The sequence below is a fragment of the Bradysia coprophila genome, chromosome IV (genome assembly GCF_014529535.1).
Source record: "Bradysia coprophila strain Holo2 chromosome IV, BU_Bcop_v1, whole genome shotgun sequence".
In the NCBI taxonomy this organism is placed as follows: Eukaryota; Metazoa; Arthropoda; class Insecta; order Diptera; family Sciaridae; genus Bradysia; species Bradysia coprophila.
The window spans coordinates 11,428,431-11,446,428 of record NC_050738.1 but is presented as its reverse complement, the minus strand read 5'-3'; the positions used below and the strand labels follow the sequence as shown (position 1 = coordinate 11,446,428).

Here is a 17,998-nt window from a genome sequence, read left to right as displayed (position 1 = left end):
AACTAGGTACAGGGCGGCAATCCGTTTTTGCTTGTAGGTTAGTCAAATTTGAACGGATTTAGATGGATTTTGATTGATTAGATAGGTATTGACCGTACCAATCAGGGAAAAAAAAAGTTTATGAAATTCGGTTTACCGGAGCGTGAGCTAGGTCTCTTGGAGTGAGCGTATATGTGGCTACTCGGCCGTACAGTGAAGGTGGTGTTTTTTGTTAATATCTCGAGTAAAATTTAACCGAATTTCATGAATTTTTTTTTGTTTGAAAGGTACTAACGAATGTAAAGCAGCCGTTGTACTTTCCACCTCCTAACAAAATGGCCGTCGGCCGCCATTTTGGATTTTTGTAAAATCAATATAAATAGGTGAAAATGATAATTCCAAAATCACTGATCAGTGGGAAGTGTAGTTTGTGTTACTTTTGAAAGGAACGTCGTACGGGGCTTCGTAATTGCGCTATGCGCAATTTTTAAGACGTATACATTGCATAAGAATTTTACGACGTTTACGGGCGCAATAGGCTTACGGTAAGAGTAGGGCGACGGACGAAGTAGGGTCACGTGCGCAATAGATGTACGGGTTTGTACGGGGCTCAGTCGCAGCAAACGCTCCGACTGTTCTGACGGCTCGTTGCATAGTATGTTGTGTTACAAGTATTGTAATGTTGATTTTTTCACTCCGCTCGTAAGGAAACTTGGGTCGTGCGCTGAAAAAAAAACATTACAATACGTGTAACACATCATGCTTTGTGCCAACCGAGAATTGAAATAGACAAGAGCACAAAAAATCATAATTTTCATTGTAAACAATCACTCTTCAAATTTGATCGATCATATTGCTTTGCATTTTCTCAAACGAATGCTGTAACAACTCATACAAATTCCATATCAACACTGCTTTCAGTGTTGTAATATCACATCAAACGGGTGCTGAAATAAGTCACTTTACAACACTAAAATGACTGCTGAAAAGAGTCGTATTTCAATTCTCGGTGGCACAAAAAAAATTGATGTGTTTTGTCTATTTCAGTTGTTCGGTGAACAAAACGTTGTTCGTACCACGACAGGAAATGGATTTTTTCAGCACACGTCCTAATTTTCCTTACTCGGAAGGAAAACTTAGGACTGGTCCTGAAAAAATGGTCATTTCCTGTCTTGGTACGAAAATACTAGTGTTCAAATATCGCTACTTCGTCGCGTATTTCCGACGTCGTTTATGCTAAAATAGTTATTTTCCTATCACATGCTTAAATTCTTTTTTAGAGAATGAGAGACGAGCCGAAGACGAGTTCTGGAATTCAATTCGATAAAAAATCCTTTTTGCATAAGTTAGGAACAACGTTTTTTCTATAGCGACATCGGAAATACGCGACGAAAAGCTTTTTTACCGAATTGAATTCTAGAATTCGCCTCCGGTTCGTGCTAAACTAGTGCTAACTAGTTACGAAATGGTGTGTCAATCGTTTACCTAAACCACGCCTCTTTTCTATTGTTAAAAGAGTAAACGGAGAGAAAACTGAGTGCTTTTTCATAAAAGAAATCAGGGCTTCGTGTTACCGAATCTTGTACATCTTTTCTTTAAGTACACATGTCATCATATAATAGAGCAGTATACTCAGCCCACCGTTTATTGTTGTTGTTGTCGAAAAAAAACTTTTAGTCTCAAACCCTATTTCACAATAATTGATTAAACATCCTCGATGAAGCGCTTCATCGAGGCTGTTTATAATTGCTGACTTTCTGTCACTGAATTCTAATCATCGAAGAAATTCATTAAATAATAATTGAAAGATAATTGTATGAAATCCAGTCAATCCTTGCCTAATTTATTGAAGCGAATGCAATATTTTGCAGCTCGTAATGTTGTGTTGTTTAAAGCAAACGATAATCTTTGTTTGATTTTCGATTTTTCGTTTATTAACAATGTACTCAACAACAAATGAAGTGGACTTAAAAACAAACAAATGAATCAATTTAATTTAGTTTCGATGTTAAGCATCCGTCCATAATCCGTACACACATAACAGTATGTATCGTCCGAAAGCTTTATACTGTTAATGCGCTAATTGATTTGTATATAATCTCAGCATCAGATTCACATCGGTACTTTGAAAAATAATCCCAATTTGTGCTCATGAACACATCAATAATAAATGGAATTTTATTATATCATTTTGCGAAGGATACAAGAGATACACCGTACCATATAGCTGTTGATAAATATTCACATGTGTGGCTTTGTTGCGTGAGGCATATATTCCAGTCATGTACAGTCGGATGGATAGATATTGTGATTGCCTTGAGGCTGTTGCGAATACGGACGAAATTCTATTTTGAGTGAAAATATAACAATATCTATTCGGCATTGCCAGAGAAAATAAACACAAAAACCTTTTATGCTGTGGGAATCTTCCAGAAAAGTTTCATATTACTTTTGGCGAATACAAATCCAAAATAGCAAAACTGAGTCTTGTTTATTTAACAACAATGTGACTCTATTTCAATAATGCTTATATGTAATTCTGTGGCGAGGTTAGAGTAAAAAGTAAACATTCAGACTTCATTGATTGTGGAAATGATGAGGCAGCAAATAATAATGTTCCATCTGAAAATAAGTTCATTTCCTATTACATCCCCTACGTTCATTGTATTTGACATGCTTGGTAAATGATCTCGGTTAAAATTAGACGAATAGATAGAATAACATTTTAGCAATTCATTGTAATGTTTGTCTAATCATTTTCTTTTTCTTTGATTTTGTAGGATAAACACTAAAAACTTGGTATGATTGAAAATACTGAACTGAAGAGAATAATAATAAATTTCTACTCAAATTCTAATTTCTACTCCAGTCTACTGTTATGAACATAATACCGAGGTTCGTCGTTAATGTTTGCACGCTTCGGGAGGAAAAGTGAGGAATTTTTGTAATTTTCTCATGATTTCGCCCCTTTGCATTTAAAATTTTGGCGTACCTACAGACACGCCGACTTCCAGGGTTAGCTGGTGCCCGAGCACCCAACGAGGAAACACGTTGGGTGCGCAGCACCCAACAAAAAGCTTTATCACAGCTTTAAAAAACATTGAGTTAGCTGACATTTTAAAGGAAAGTTTGATAGAATAACTATTCAACTGCGTCGCAATTTTACAATTTCCATTACCAAATACAATCTTAGCTCATAAGCACGTGAGCATTGAGAATTCGACTGCAGGTGAGATTTTTTTTTCTTTTTTGACAAAAACACCAAATTCTGTATGAGAGAAAAACAATCGTTGGTCCTCTTTCTATCTTATGTTTAACTGTGTTCATCTTCATTATATAAAGCAAAATTTTTAGACACCTGCAAAAAACATGCATTTTAGAACAAAATCCGAAAAACAGACAAAAAAATGAAAATTTTAAAGGAGCTCGGGAATGTGCTACATTTATTCCGTAAAACGTTTGTCGAACCACTTCAATCGCTGAAGTAGGTAAGAAAGTGAGACACAAATTTTTTGGCTCACAGTTATTCATTTCTTGATTACAGTATATTTTCGACACAACTTTTCAGTCTTTCGACACTCTCACAACTTCAGAATACTTTCCACTTCATAAACGACAAAAAACGTAAAAAAAAATTTCCTCGCTCCGCTCGCGACTACGACACAACTACAATTACTTGTTAAAGTTATGGTTCAGCATCAGCACCCAACGGGCTAAACGAAAGTCGGCGTGTCTGCGTACCTACCTTTCTTAGACAGTTCATTTTTGAATCAATTTTACAAAACTCACACACGAAAAACAACTACGAACTGTCTACAGGCGCCTATACCATCTGTTAAGGGCAGTGACGACGAAAACAAAGTGTGCTGAACTCTGACTTATGTAGTATTGTATTGCTGAAAACAAACGAGGCATTGAAAACGTGTTTTGGTCCTAGTTTTCATTGACAGATGCAGCAGTCGCAATTTTGAATAGAAAAAGTTCTAACTTCATTTGACAGTTTCGAAAATTTCGCCATGAAAAACGGGACCAAAACACGTTTTCAATGCCTCGTTTGTTTTGAGCATATAGCAAAAATGTATGTTGAAACTAGTGAAGTAAAAGATTTCCTTTCAGAGTCAGACTTTTTTTTTAGTTGAATTGAATTCCATTTACAACATTATTCTAAAATATGAAATATTTCATCCAGCCCTTTATGATCTTCACTGAAAGTGCCCATAACTCAGGCAGCGTTCGTGCGATGTATTGTACCTATTCGCTGTTTCACTTGTTGAATTTAACGCTGGCAGCTTTTGTCACCAAGGCTGTATACTTTGGGGAGGTCACGCAGATCGCCATTTTATTAGATACGCCCTTGTTTGTCACTACTTTACCAACTTTACCAGGTCCATTAAATGAAAAATGTTGTCAGAGCATGTAGCATCCCATACCAAATTGTGTCCCTTCCCAGTGACTTCCCGGTGGATTAGTGAGTAAAATGTAAATCAATGATAAGGTCGAAGAAAATTCCAACAAGATAGTTCCATCTATTTTGTTTGCTTGCGGCCAGAAAATGCGAAAAACTGCTTTTGAGTGAGACGGTAACGAGTCGTTTTCTGGCCGCAAGCAAACATAGGATTGAATTGACAATATTGGATGGGAAGTGGGAAGTCGGAGTTACCTTGTGTGACGACTATTGGATTATCTTTGAAACTGATTGGATTAGCTTTATTTCGTTTGATTACTCTTTTTACACTTTCTACACTCATAGAGACTATCTCTTCCAAAAAATTCAGCTAGCTGACTTAAAAAAAAGTAATGGTTTCATGCACAGACTACGATAGGATAATTATTTTGATATTCCCTCAGCAATTTACACTACAATGAGAAATGATTTAGATTGTCATCACAATTTAGTTTAAAGGCAGCCTTCAACAGCGGCAGCGAATCTTCGAAAATATCAATTTCTTCAGGCCCGGACTGGCTATACTGGGCGATGCCCGATGCGCCTTTTGCTTTTTGGCGCTCCTCCGACCAATTAAGTTTATTTAGGCGCCTCTGAGCCTTTTTCAGCCAATTATCCCGATGCGCTTTTTGGCAGTCCGACCTTGAATTTCTTACAATTTTGACTCGGCGAGAATTTAATTCTTAAGAACTCCACGAAATTCTTAAGAAATTCCTTAAAATTTCTAAATTTACAAATTTATGGAATTTTTAAATTTCTAAAAATAGACCCTGCACCGAGAGTGGCAAATTCACAATTCAACACTTGTCTGTTGTTATCTTATCCTTAAAAGACTATCGAATATTCGAGAGAAACCTGGTTCAATAAAAATATAATTATATGACAGATTCTGAGTAATCCCTATGGGGAAATCAAAAACATTGTCCTCAGTTCCATACAACATCAAAGAATCCACTTCGGAAGTCGTTTTCTACTCAAAATTATACCAATGCCATATCAAAATGACCTCAAATATTTTCGCAATAAATAGATATTCCAATTTCATAAAATTCAAAATTTCCCGCTCGATTCTACCATAATAATGCATCGATATAAGAGCACCAGAGTCTCTTGTTTTATCGTTACAAAACATTCCATTCACAACATTATAGCACGAAACTTGTTTGGATATCCCCGAATTCGTTGGAATGAAAAACAACATACGAACGATGTGATAGAAAAAAAGTGATATAAGGTTGCAACATAACGACAGTCTGTTTCAGTACTTGAAGTGCGCAAGTCACCAGTAAGAAACGATATATATCGTGTTGAGGAAGGTGTCGTGGCTCTCTGCCATACAATTCGAATAAAAATACAACAAAAAAAAAACTTATATTACCAGTTTCAATCGTTGAATTGACGAAATAAAACTGTAATTGATTTAACAAAATTGTTAGATTTTTGTTTGTTGTTCGACAATCGACTGGAAGCACAGTGAAACTAATATACCGGACTCCGTACATTAATTTGTCAAAATATAGAACACCTCGATGTTCGAGAGAAAAGTGACAGGAAATCTATTATTTTGACGTAATAAAATTCAGGATTTTTGTGTGTTTTGCTTGTGTCACTATAGAGAGTTATTTGATTACCATTATAGTGTGAAATTACCAAGTGGTGCTCATTTCCAATTCCAATAATAAAAACTGTGTTTACATTGATCATGTTAATTATTTCACTGTAATTAGCGTTAAATTGCCATGGATAACGAATTCTATTGGAGCCGATACATTCTAGTAAGAGGTAAGTGAAAAACATACAATACTATGCTTAATGTAAGTCATGCATGCATGATAGATAGAGATGTTACACTTTCGACTGCATAAACAATGCAGACCAGTGATTTATATGAACATGCATTATCTACGATTTCATTTGTTGTGTAGATTTTTTTCATCAATTATACCATATGCGACTCAAGTGTGTTCGGCTGGACGACCTACTGTCCAGTTCAATTATTCAATAAAGTGTTAGACGGTTTCAATTTTAGTGTCGATCCTTTTGATATATTGATTCGGTTGAATTCAATATAATTAAGAGGTGAGACTGTCACTAAACCTAGACAGACGATAGACAGTAAATTAGTTGGAATTGAAACTGTTTTGCAAGTTGAATATCTGTATACATTTCGAATATCCAGCAGCCATTCGAATTCATGCGCAGTTCTGTGGTTTTCGTTCAATTTAATTTTTTGCTTCTTTTCTTTCGTTTAAAATATTACCCAAAATTTAGACCATATTACAACGTTCCACTCAAAACATCAAAATGTGTTTTGCTTATAAATATGGTCTTAACCACAAGGGAATTTGCAGGAATTGCCTTATCTATGCGAGATTTTTTAAAAATGTTTGAATTTTTTGTGTTCGCCTACATCGTACACATCTCCAACCACACTACCTACATTATCAATTTAGAATACCGTCTCGTATCCGTTGTAGAAGAATCCAGTGAAGAATAGTTGTTGTTCCTACATAACTCGTGCCTCTCTCACTAGAAAAGAATGTTTACATTTTCATGCATTATTAAAAAGTTGGTTGCATTTTGCATTATTGTACGAAAAATTCTTTTTTTTCTAAATTTACTGCAATGCGAATGTTCTTACGTGCCCATTCATAATGTCTGCCCCACAGAAAGTTTTTTTTTTAGGTTGATAGTTTTGACTCGGCATTGTAATATACACAAAACTGGTTCAATCGAACTTTTTTATCTGTCGTAAAGTTGGTATATTTCCATTAACACCAAATAGAATTCGAATTTGTTTCGTTAGAGAATATTAAATCGAAGTAATTGTAGGAGTATAATTATTGTAAACATGGTTAACCTCATTCATGAAAAGGTAGCAATCGTAAATGACACACATTCTTTGTTGAAGTTTAATCGAATTCATTTTTAAACGGGTTACACTAGTTGTGTGTGGTAGTCTGGAGGTGAATCTTTATTCGACCTGATCGGACACGGTTGGACTTCAAATCGATTGGGTCTGATTAGGCCGATTTTTCGATACGAGAATCGAGCCAGAGCAGCGTGTTACCAGAAACCGACAAAACGGCGTGAAACCAATCAAATAAGTATCAAATATGGCCAAAAACTTTCCGATATCCCTCACGTCGCGGCTCCGGTACTTGTCCAAAGTAATTTTTTTAAATTGAGGAATATGTCCCATTCGTGAGACAGCTTGTCAATCTTGTCATGTTTGGTGTCAATCGAATGTTGTTCCCAGGAGCTTTCAAACGAGCACAATTTTAATTACCTTTCGAATGACACCACACATGTTAATATTGCTTACTCGTAGCTGGAGTGATAGCATGATTTTTGAATAACTGTGACGGCCATAGAATTCCACATGTTATGTGAAAAACGACATTCGGCTGGTTTGAAAGCTTTTGATTAACCTTTTACAGACAGTAAGCATATAACCAGTATTATTATCGGGTCTATTACTTCTATCGATCAAAGTATTTTAAATCTGTTGATTTGAAATCTTGTACTTCAATTTTTTTAACATGCATTTTACTGTATAAATGACCATATTACTCAGAGCTTGTCATTGTTTTTGTCGTCATTATCGATAACAGATGAACAGCCGGGTATGACAGGCTAACACCAAGGTATCAGGGAATGTGGCACACGCGATCATAGTACGCCACCTTTTACTACATGTAACATGACTGTGCCAGATTTGCCCCTTAGATGGGAATCTGGCACACCATCAATTTGCGACGAGAGGGTATAGGAAAGTTTTTGACACTGCCTGTTACTCCAATGTATTTCTAACACAACAAAAAAAATCACGAAAATCGGTGTATTTGTTCCTGAGATTCTTCTCACTTCGTGTTTTCGGTTTTTTGAAACAATGTATGAGACCTGGCCTTGGCGAATCTTGAAAAAAATACAATCCCAGCTAACCTCTAGTGGCAGTACATCACAGATGTGACCTAAAGAGAAACATTTACAATGTACATATTTATTCAACGCATTACCACTCTATTGTACGTGTGAAGTTAGGAAGAAGTAATGAGATGTTCAGTGTAGATTTTTCGACTAGTAATTCTGATTCCGGAAAGCTGAAGGAGTGCGTCCGGCTGTTCAGTGTGTATTTAGTATAAGAATGATTACAAACGGGCTGTGGGCAATTCTATCTTTACAAAAGGTAAGACAAAGTTGGGATTCAATCTGCTACTTCTTTTGTTTAAGGTATCGCTTCATCTTATACCTCTTTTGTTTCATTGTAGCTATATAAGAAAACCCTAGATTATAGATTCATTCTTGATGTCGTTACCAATAACAGCTTTTTATAACAGATTTGTTCGGTCTGCTATATATTGAATCATTATTAACTGATTCATGATTCTACGAATTCAAAACGATATCTCGAACAATACACAAAAAACGTTGCAGCAGATATTCGAATTTGACTTCAATATTTCGATTCATTCATCTGCAATTCCACTACATTGTTCAATGCACAAAAAATGGTATGATTCGATACATCAGTTATTTTTCATATGAAAACGAGTTAATTTATCAACAACTTCGAATAAAAAAAACAACAAAATGTTTGTAAAACACTCTTTTATCTTCCATTCCTAGCCATAATACAATTAAAATAATTAACATTCCTCCATCATATTAAAAAACTTGATTTCATTAATGACGAAAACACTATGAAAATTGATTAAAAAAAACCATCTCATCAACCTTCGATTATTCTGCACACATTAGCTGCTCATCTTCGATAATATCTATAAAAAAGTTCTAAACTTTTGTTTAGTTTTTTTTTGCATAAATAAGAACTGAAAAAAAACGACACAAAGTTTGTAGTACTCGATCAATTTTGTGAAGACTCGAACGGTAGCCATCGTCTTCGTCATATACCTATACCATATGCACTGCCTTTCCATCAATTATTTACTCCGCTTATTTCAAAAGTTTATTTATAAAAGCTACCCCTAGGGGCTAGGTGGGAACTTTCATTCATTCGATACGTACACACCTAATAAGAGATGATGCTATGGTGCAGATGGTATGCACGGAATGGAAATGATGTATAATGCTATTCCGCAAAACAGAAATACCTTTTGGTCATAGTTATGTACACGGCACGTTTGTTAATTGTTTTTTTTTTTATTATTTTCTGTTATGATTATGTTGAGGAATTAAGTATCTTTTTGGTTGGGATTTTATTTGGATTATGTCTGCGTAGATGAAAGGTATACGTTTGAAGGTTGAATTGGGTTGATGAGTCACGATTCCATGGAGAGAAAAAAAAATTCCGAAAATTATTTTTAATTTATGCGTCGTAATGTATAACAATAGAGACTGGCGAATTAAAGTGGCTTTGGGATCATTTTATTGAGCTAACAGTCTGAAGAATCAGAATTTATTTTCGCCGTTCTTAGTGGCCTTCATTCTGAACATTGAACAATCGACAGAGAACAACATCAACATCACAGTTAGCGCGGCTAAGCAACTGGTAATAAAAATAGTTTTTTTCTGTAAACATGCTGCTATCCTTACGAAAATTGATACGATGCATGCATAGAGTGTTTTGAGAAAGCATGCATGTTCATGCAACAATAATTTTACTGCCATCCGCTATTAATTGCATATCGTAATAGTCTCACCTTGATTGCATTATGTATTTGCAACTCGGTCGTGCAACACACACACAGAAAAAATTGAAACATCAGAGATAGTAAATAATATGCAAACTGTCGGTCGTCGTAAACTCTCAGCCATAAATTGTGATTTAAACAATTTGTTGCAGCACATCTATAAATAGACTTATGACTGAAATATCATATAACGATGCAGGCATTTTATCCGCTTGTTTATGAGGTACTTCCATTTGAAATATATTTTTTTCGAACCAACGAAAGACTGATATTTCAAATGCAATCAATACCAACTAACTAACCAACCGAACAGTATATTCGTACATCAATTGTATTCCATTTTTGGTGCGATAATGGAATGTTTCACAAAGTCCATTGAATTCCTATGTAATAGAAGTCGGCCTTGAACTGATCGTAATTGGTGGATGCTGTCAAAGTCAACGTAACTGATTGACGTAAATCGTTATAGGGATGCACTGCACATTCTTGTTACCTATTCTGCTGGAACTTAATTTTAACTGCTCATCTGCTAATTATGTCTGTTGTACGAGCTTTGCCTAATGATACACAAATGTATGTGTCCCAAATATCAATCCGAAATCTTCATATTCTTCACGTACATTCGGCTAATTGCATCATTTCTCTATCCATTCGTGCAAGGAAAATTACACTCACTCAACATTAATGCGAAACATAATTTCCGCGTTTTAAAATTTGCTAAGCAGTTGAGAAAATCAGTCAATGAAATCAGTCAAATAATGTTTTGGCAAAGGTCATTTCATTCTAAAAGCCTAAATGTTAAATGTGAATAACTTTGATAAATCGCTCACAGCAACTTAGCTGGCAGAATGAACAAAAAGCGTTTTTTTTTTCTTCTTCTACAATTCTTTGAGATGAGAGTTTAGCAAACTATACTTGCGTGAAGGTTATGATCGGTAATTGCCGATGCGTGAAACAAGTAAATTCACCGAATATAATTGAATTTGTTTGCTAAAGACGACGACAACCGGCAGTGTATTGAACCTTATTCTGCAGATTAAATTGAAATATTTATAGAAAATACCTCTCTGCTCTTTTTTTTTGCACAAGGTTACAGCAATTGAAGAAATTGATTCTCAAATGTCTTAAAGCAGTTAATTTACTTTGTTTAGCGCATCATTAAGCAATTATTGAGTACGGCTACACGTATAAATGGAAATGGCTAATTGAATAATATTAATAAAAACAAACTGAAGCTGAAAGGATGTTAATGTCGCGCCCAAGTTCATTTACTAGAAATAAAGTTCAATTTATCGATTTCTATAAGCAATTTAACTGCTGGTTAGGTACAAATGTAACTCGGATTAATTTGTCCATACCTCTTTTTCGAACAAACGATTTTTTTTAGTAAAACATGAATTGAATACCACTTAATATTTGCATTCATTTATGAAGAGAACACTCGAATTCGATTCAGATTTTACATCCTTTTTTACCTTTGATTTAAATTCTAAGATAAAAACTTTTGCAACAAAAATTCTTCTCGTTCAGCTTGAAAATATTAACCGAAGAGTAATCAGAAGAATCGCTGTGAGTGTTGTTATGTCTGCAAAAATCAATTGGAGACTTAGGTTTTACAACAAAAAACTCGAAGGAGATTCAATGGTTTGTTTCGTTACATTATTGACATAGGCATCATTTCTTTGTTACTTTCGTCTTACAACTGTGCACAGTCGCATCCTGAAATACTACAGCAGATATGTTGCTTCGAGTCTACTCCTTCATTTGTTATAAAACTTTATGAAAATTGACGTACTAGAATTGTACGCACTTATGACTGCCGTCTGAAAAATAAAACCAACTAGAGCCAAGTACAGGTGGACGATGATCACCCATTGAAACGTTTACCCTTACTGTCCAATAACTTGGACATAATAAGTGAACCCCAAAGACATTGCAACTGTTTTTCTATTCGTTTTCCTTTTTGATCAACACTTGATAAAGGTGCACCAAAAACTCTAGAAACTACTTTTCGGATTAAAAACTTAACAACGTCTTATTTTTACGGGTGGGAAGCACATCGATCATATTATATTTCTGATATTTCTATTTACATCACAAATTTCTACATCTAAAAATTTTCAGTACACTACACAGACTTGAAACCTCGCTTGAAACCGTACTGAATTTTGTAAACATTTTTTTTTTATTACGCTGTTTACTACTAACAATATAAATAAGTTAGCGAGGAAAAAAAATCGATATTTATTGCAACAGTCGAGCAGATAAAAGAGGCGATAGTCAGAAACAGTTTAACTATTTTGCTCAAAGTTGTCGGATGTTAAAATTAATTTGTAAGTGATCGGAAGAATTTAACAACTTTTCAATGTGAGTTTTCCTTGATGTTTTCCTTTCCCATTTTACGTTAAGCTCAACATAGTAACTAAAATCCAATATAAACGACGCACAAAGTTTCTCGTTTAATATTTTTCTTTCACAAGATATTATACTCTGTGATAGACCGTAATGCTGAAAGACGTGTTAAAAGCTGTGATAATTGTAATGCTCACATTCCATGAACGGTCGATTAGAGCGCAAACTTCTTTAAATTATAATTAGTTGTCTATCGAGTCGCGTCATGAGTTTGCTACAGTACAAATATAGACTCGTTTTTACAAATTAATTCAAATAAGTAGAGTAAAGAAGATAACACATAAATTGAATGCATAATTTTCATGCAGTCAAAATGCTGTTATATAGGAATGGGACGTAAAACGCATTACCGTTTTTGGCACCAGTACGGGAATTGGAATTGCAGAGAATTAGATATATACCTGGCAGCGCCGTAATGTAACACAATTATTACCTTGCAATGCACCATTTCGAAATAAATCTAGTCACTTTTAGAGGTACCCCGTTGAGTTGCATTATTATCTACCATCTCACAAGTGGAATCATAAACATTTTGTGTAAGAAAACGTTCGGCTTTCCGACAACACTGCGCTTTTTCGATTGTTTTTTTGGTATGCAATTCCTCTTCATTTTCATCTTTTTCTTTTGCGATAAACGAGTTGGTAACGGTGTCAAACACATTCTGTAATTATTATTTATGGTAGTTATTGCATGATCCGAGTATTTATTCGGTTTTGTAAACAAAATTAACGCATAACGAGTTTCTGACCGTTTGACCATAACAATACGATGAAAGTGTTTTGTTCGTTGAACTTGGATGAACTTGAATTTTGTCGTTTATTTTTTCAATATATTTTCTGTTCTATTTTTTTGCTGACAAAGTTTGTTCAAACTTGCTAAAGAAAGTGTTTGTGTTGATCCATTCTTTACACTTTGACTAATTCAATTTGAAGTTTATCCGACTATTTAGTGCCTTCCGACATTATTTACTTCCCGTTCATAAATCTTTTAAAACATTTTCTTTCTTTGCTTACGCTTATTAAACAGAGAGACGGGAGTGTTGTATTATAGTGCTGGCAGTGTGTATGTTCGGTTTTTTCCTCATCTCGTTCAAAACTTAACAGAAATGTTTAATTGGACATAAAATTAACACATTATCATCTATTTACACACAGAGATCATATTACTTTAATGGCAAAAGAAATTTCACATTTCAGTGTAAAATAAAGAAATTTTTTTTATTTTTTATTGATCAATCACGCTATTTCCTACAAGTGAAACAGATAATCGTAGAGTAGAATATGAAATACCCGAACGTGCAGGTGTGATGGTATACTTTATGATGGATGCATGCATATGTCCGAGGAAAATTAATGGGATTATTCCTTCGGGAACGAAAAAAGTTTTAAAATCAAACGAGATGAAATTTCTATCGTAATTTCGGATATATTTACTAAAACATAAACTTGTTCTCGTCTACAGTGCTCAAAGGAACTTTGTTCTCACCAACGAACTGTAGTTTTGGTAATACGTATTCTGCAGAGGTAGAGGTGCAGACATTACTGTCTTGCCGGTACATTTTTTGTTGAGGCGTGTGGGAAGGTTGTTTTGAGCCGAATACGAGGAACGCATCTTACATGTCGAAACAAAGAAGTACAGTCGGAAAATGCGAAAAACTGGCGAAAGACAACAAAGATCATTTCTGGAAATCTATCAGCTGTAAAGTATAGGTCGATGTAGTAGTACTCGTATGGAAAAGGAATTCTCGGCTGGCCTGTAGGGTCGTCACATTTGCTTCAGTCCTCCATTTTTAGCTCAATTTTCTTGTAAAACTAATGGTTAAATAACAATGAAATGTCATCGCTGTGAAGTTGATTCACAGAAAAGTAGATCGCTGACATTTGTAGTTTTATGGCGAAATGTACTAGAAATGCAAGAGAATTATCCAAAAATCTAATACATTTGTCTAGTTTCCAAACAGAATTTCCCTATAGTGTAATAATAACGTATATAGTCCAAGCCTAGAACAATGGTTATGATCAGACAGTCAAAACAACAATTTCGAACAATTCACTATTCAGGGCTTATTATTGTTAAATTACCAATTTTACTGAAACTTTCCAAAATTTATCGAAAAAATCTATCAGTAAACTCAGAAAATATTCAGATTTCAGTAAAATTCGTCACATTTTGTCGATTTATCTGACCAATTGAATTCAATCAATCCCCAATTATTTTTTTTGTGAAATGTATTTTCGTCAATATTATCTTCGACATTAAACTTTAAATGTGGATGCTCAAATGAAGGTACACAATCAAATGTGTGCAAAATGTTATTCATCTTCCGTTCACGTCTGACAATAACACTTCCCAAATGCGTGCGTATTTTATGACTAATGAAATCAATTAACAAACATCTTCTTCTTCAACCTCAATGGGAAGACATGCAATTTTCTCTTATATTTCTTTTCCTAAATATTTGATAAATAAATACTTTTTTATAAAATCATTGACATTAGTTCGTTAACACATTGTGCAAATTGCTAATTGTGATTGTGCATTTCATAGTCAAAAGAAAGGCCTTCTGTAAAACCTTCTTCGTAAAATCCAGCCATTGTTTACCAGTGAATCACCTTAAAGTTCATTAATATTAATTAAATAACCAACGCTCGGAGCGAACGAAACAATGGTAAATCTGATGATATTGGCACCCAAATATGTCAAATCGAAATAAATTCATTGCATTCAACGAAACCTTTTCTAAAGAGGTAGATTGTAATTTTTAAAAATTACATAATTTTCGACTGGTATGGAAATCGGTACGACACACTCTATAAGCAATATTACATTTTGATGCCGTGCACTGAATGTAATTATAAATTTTGAATTTAATTTTTTTTCTCTAATACAATGTGTATATAGCATGTACGAGAACGTATACAACTTGAAAACTACAAGAAAGTAAAACAAAAATATTTTCATGTTTATGTAGAAATGCTAAAATAATAATTTTATTTATTACAATATCTTGATTTTTATATGAATGTATTTTTAGCGCACGCTTAAATATGGGTTAATGATCCGTCGTGATTCTGTAAGAGTTTGTGTAGCTACTTTTTTGGTAACTCATTGTTATACTCTCAATTGTACTCTTGTAATGTTTATATTATCGAGTGGATCATTCTTTTGTTTTTGTTTTATCATTAATCAATGACTTTGAGAAATTTATGTGAAAGCAGGGCCTATTTCCAAGAAATAATTTCTTAAAAATTCAATTACTAAATGTTTTAGCTAAGATGGTATGTCTTTTAATTGATATAAAGGGAGCCGTGGGCTAAACATTGGGAAATATTTCACCAAATTTCACTTGAGTCACTCCAGTGAGTTTTTTTTAGTGAAATTTAGTGAAATATTATGGATCATCTACACAATAAAACCGAAGGGTCGTTACACTTAGGTTCCTCTAGCTTCACTTGGATAGGAATTTCAATGGGAATTCGGATTCCGATTAGCTAAATTTCGTTTTTCTAGGAATTCAAATTTCCTGGGAATTCCAATTTCATAGGAATTATTCTGGAACTACGATTCCGTAGGAAGTGCACTGTACTGACTGTACTGTGGGTCAGTGTGATTGAAAGTGCAGTTAGGAAAATCAGTGAGATTAGGAGTGTCAGCATGGTTAGGAGTGTCAGCATGGTTAGAAAAGTCAGTTTCGGTGCGTCGGGAGCGTCATTTGAGTTTAGTGTGTCAGTGTGATTGAGATTGTCAGTGTGTCCCGGGTCTAGGAACTATCGCTTCCACCGTTGTATGTGGTTTCAATCCAATCCCTTCCTCTCCTCGTTGAATATTTAAATCTTTTAGTATATTTACGCATGCGTATACACACTGTAATGTGGATGACGGAATAATGTGGAATAAAGTAGATTGAAGACGATCCGCACAGTGCTGTATCTACTTTAAAATAAATGTTGAATGTGCCGTTATGTCCTACTGCAACTACAACATATTTTCCGTGACAATTTTTTATTGAATTTTACTCGCAGTACTGGTGCCAGGGTTGATGTGTAATATTTTCAAACATGAATAGCTTGAATTGGTAGATGATTTGTGTTTTAGATAAATATGTCGCTGACACAGATTGACTCCTCATCCCTCATGAATTTCTAAAAATTGATCTGATTACAACTGACCCTGTTGGAAATAGTTTCTAGTTTTACCATAGTTTGTCAAAACCATAGTGGTTGAGATATAGTTGGTACAGTATATACATACATAGTTCGGTATATCACTACAGATTGTACGGAGAGAGACTTCCTCTTCCATGTTAATTTGAAATTGAAACTGAATTTATTTTATATTGTCACAGTTATTTTTCGATCGTGATAACACTAGCTGAAAACATTTTTATTTTCAATTCGGAATCCAATTTCGTTTTCTTATCGGCCAGCCGTCGTTCAGTCTATGTTTAAATGTATAACATTTATAAAATAGCATGGGCATTAAATTGTGTAACTACCACCATTGTTCTTCCGATTTAGCACTCACTGTTACTGTGTGTGGCAGCAATATAACAAAATGAAAATGAAAATGTTTGAGCAAACGGTTCGATTCGATGCAGAAAAAATCGAGCGCCGAAATAATAATATTTTGATGGACGATAGGTGTGTAAAATCCACAGTCAAAAAAAAATTCTAACAAAACGCTAATAATACGTCTGACTCAACAAGGTCGAATCGATTCTATATATTTTAGTACAATTAACATAGATACTAAATATAATACTGCGGTGGAACCAACAATTTTTTGTTGTTGAGAATCATCAAAATAACTTTTCTGATGTATAGCTCGTTAATGGCACGTGATAAAGGTATAATTATGAAGATTCGAAACTGAAATTTATTAGGAACACAAACACATAAATTTTCGCCTCAATATTCATATTCATGAAAATATTCCAGCAAACATTTGATCACATTAAGATTGCAATATTTCGCGAATGTTTCCGCACTATAACAACAAATTCAGCTCTTTTTTATTTTCCTTTTTTTAATATATTCAATAACTTCTTTCCATATTACACGGAACGTATCGAACACATAATTCACATTATCGATTGATGTCACATCACACATCAATATTAATCAAGAGCGAACAGCATTATAATCAATTTATTTGTTATAACCAAATCGAGTCAGATTTATGTGTGTCGTTTAAGCATTGTAATAAAATTGTGGTATTTTGTCACTTTTTGTCATTTTTGCAATTTAATATCAAAATGCATAAAGGAAGATCGTATATCAGTTTCGGTTAATTAAAAATAAAATTATTAACGCATTTCCGTGGCAATAAAATATGAAATTTCAAATTTATCATCGTGTGGTGCGGTTGAATATAATTATTATTTCGTGCTAGAACGGCTACGGAATTTCAGCAGCTGGCGAGCATCTATGTAAGTGTCTTTGAAAAGTCTATTATGGCTCGAATTCTGTGTTCTTGACATCGTGATTAAAACAGCATATTACGTCACTTA

General features: G+C 34.3%; 1 protein-coding gene across 4 annotated transcripts in view; it reads left to right on the top strand.

Annotated features, from left to right (window-relative positions):
* The first annotated feature begins 5,667 nt into the window (after positions 1-5,667).
* The window catches only part of LOC119066241 (beta-1,4-glucuronyltransferase 1-like), a 28,478-nt gene continuing 16,147 nt past the window's right edge, over positions 5,668-17,998 (top strand). Inside the window, exons 1-2 of one of the 4 annotated variants that reach the window (XM_037168560.1) lie at positions 5,668-5,992; positions 6,063-6,205. The gene's annotated coding sequence lies outside the window, so the exon portion shown is untranslated. Of the gene's footprint in view, positions 6,210-12,423; positions 12,445-17,998 lie in introns of those variants that run through there. The other 3 variants (XM_037168558.1, XM_037168559.1, XM_037168561.1) reach the window with 3 other exon arrangements.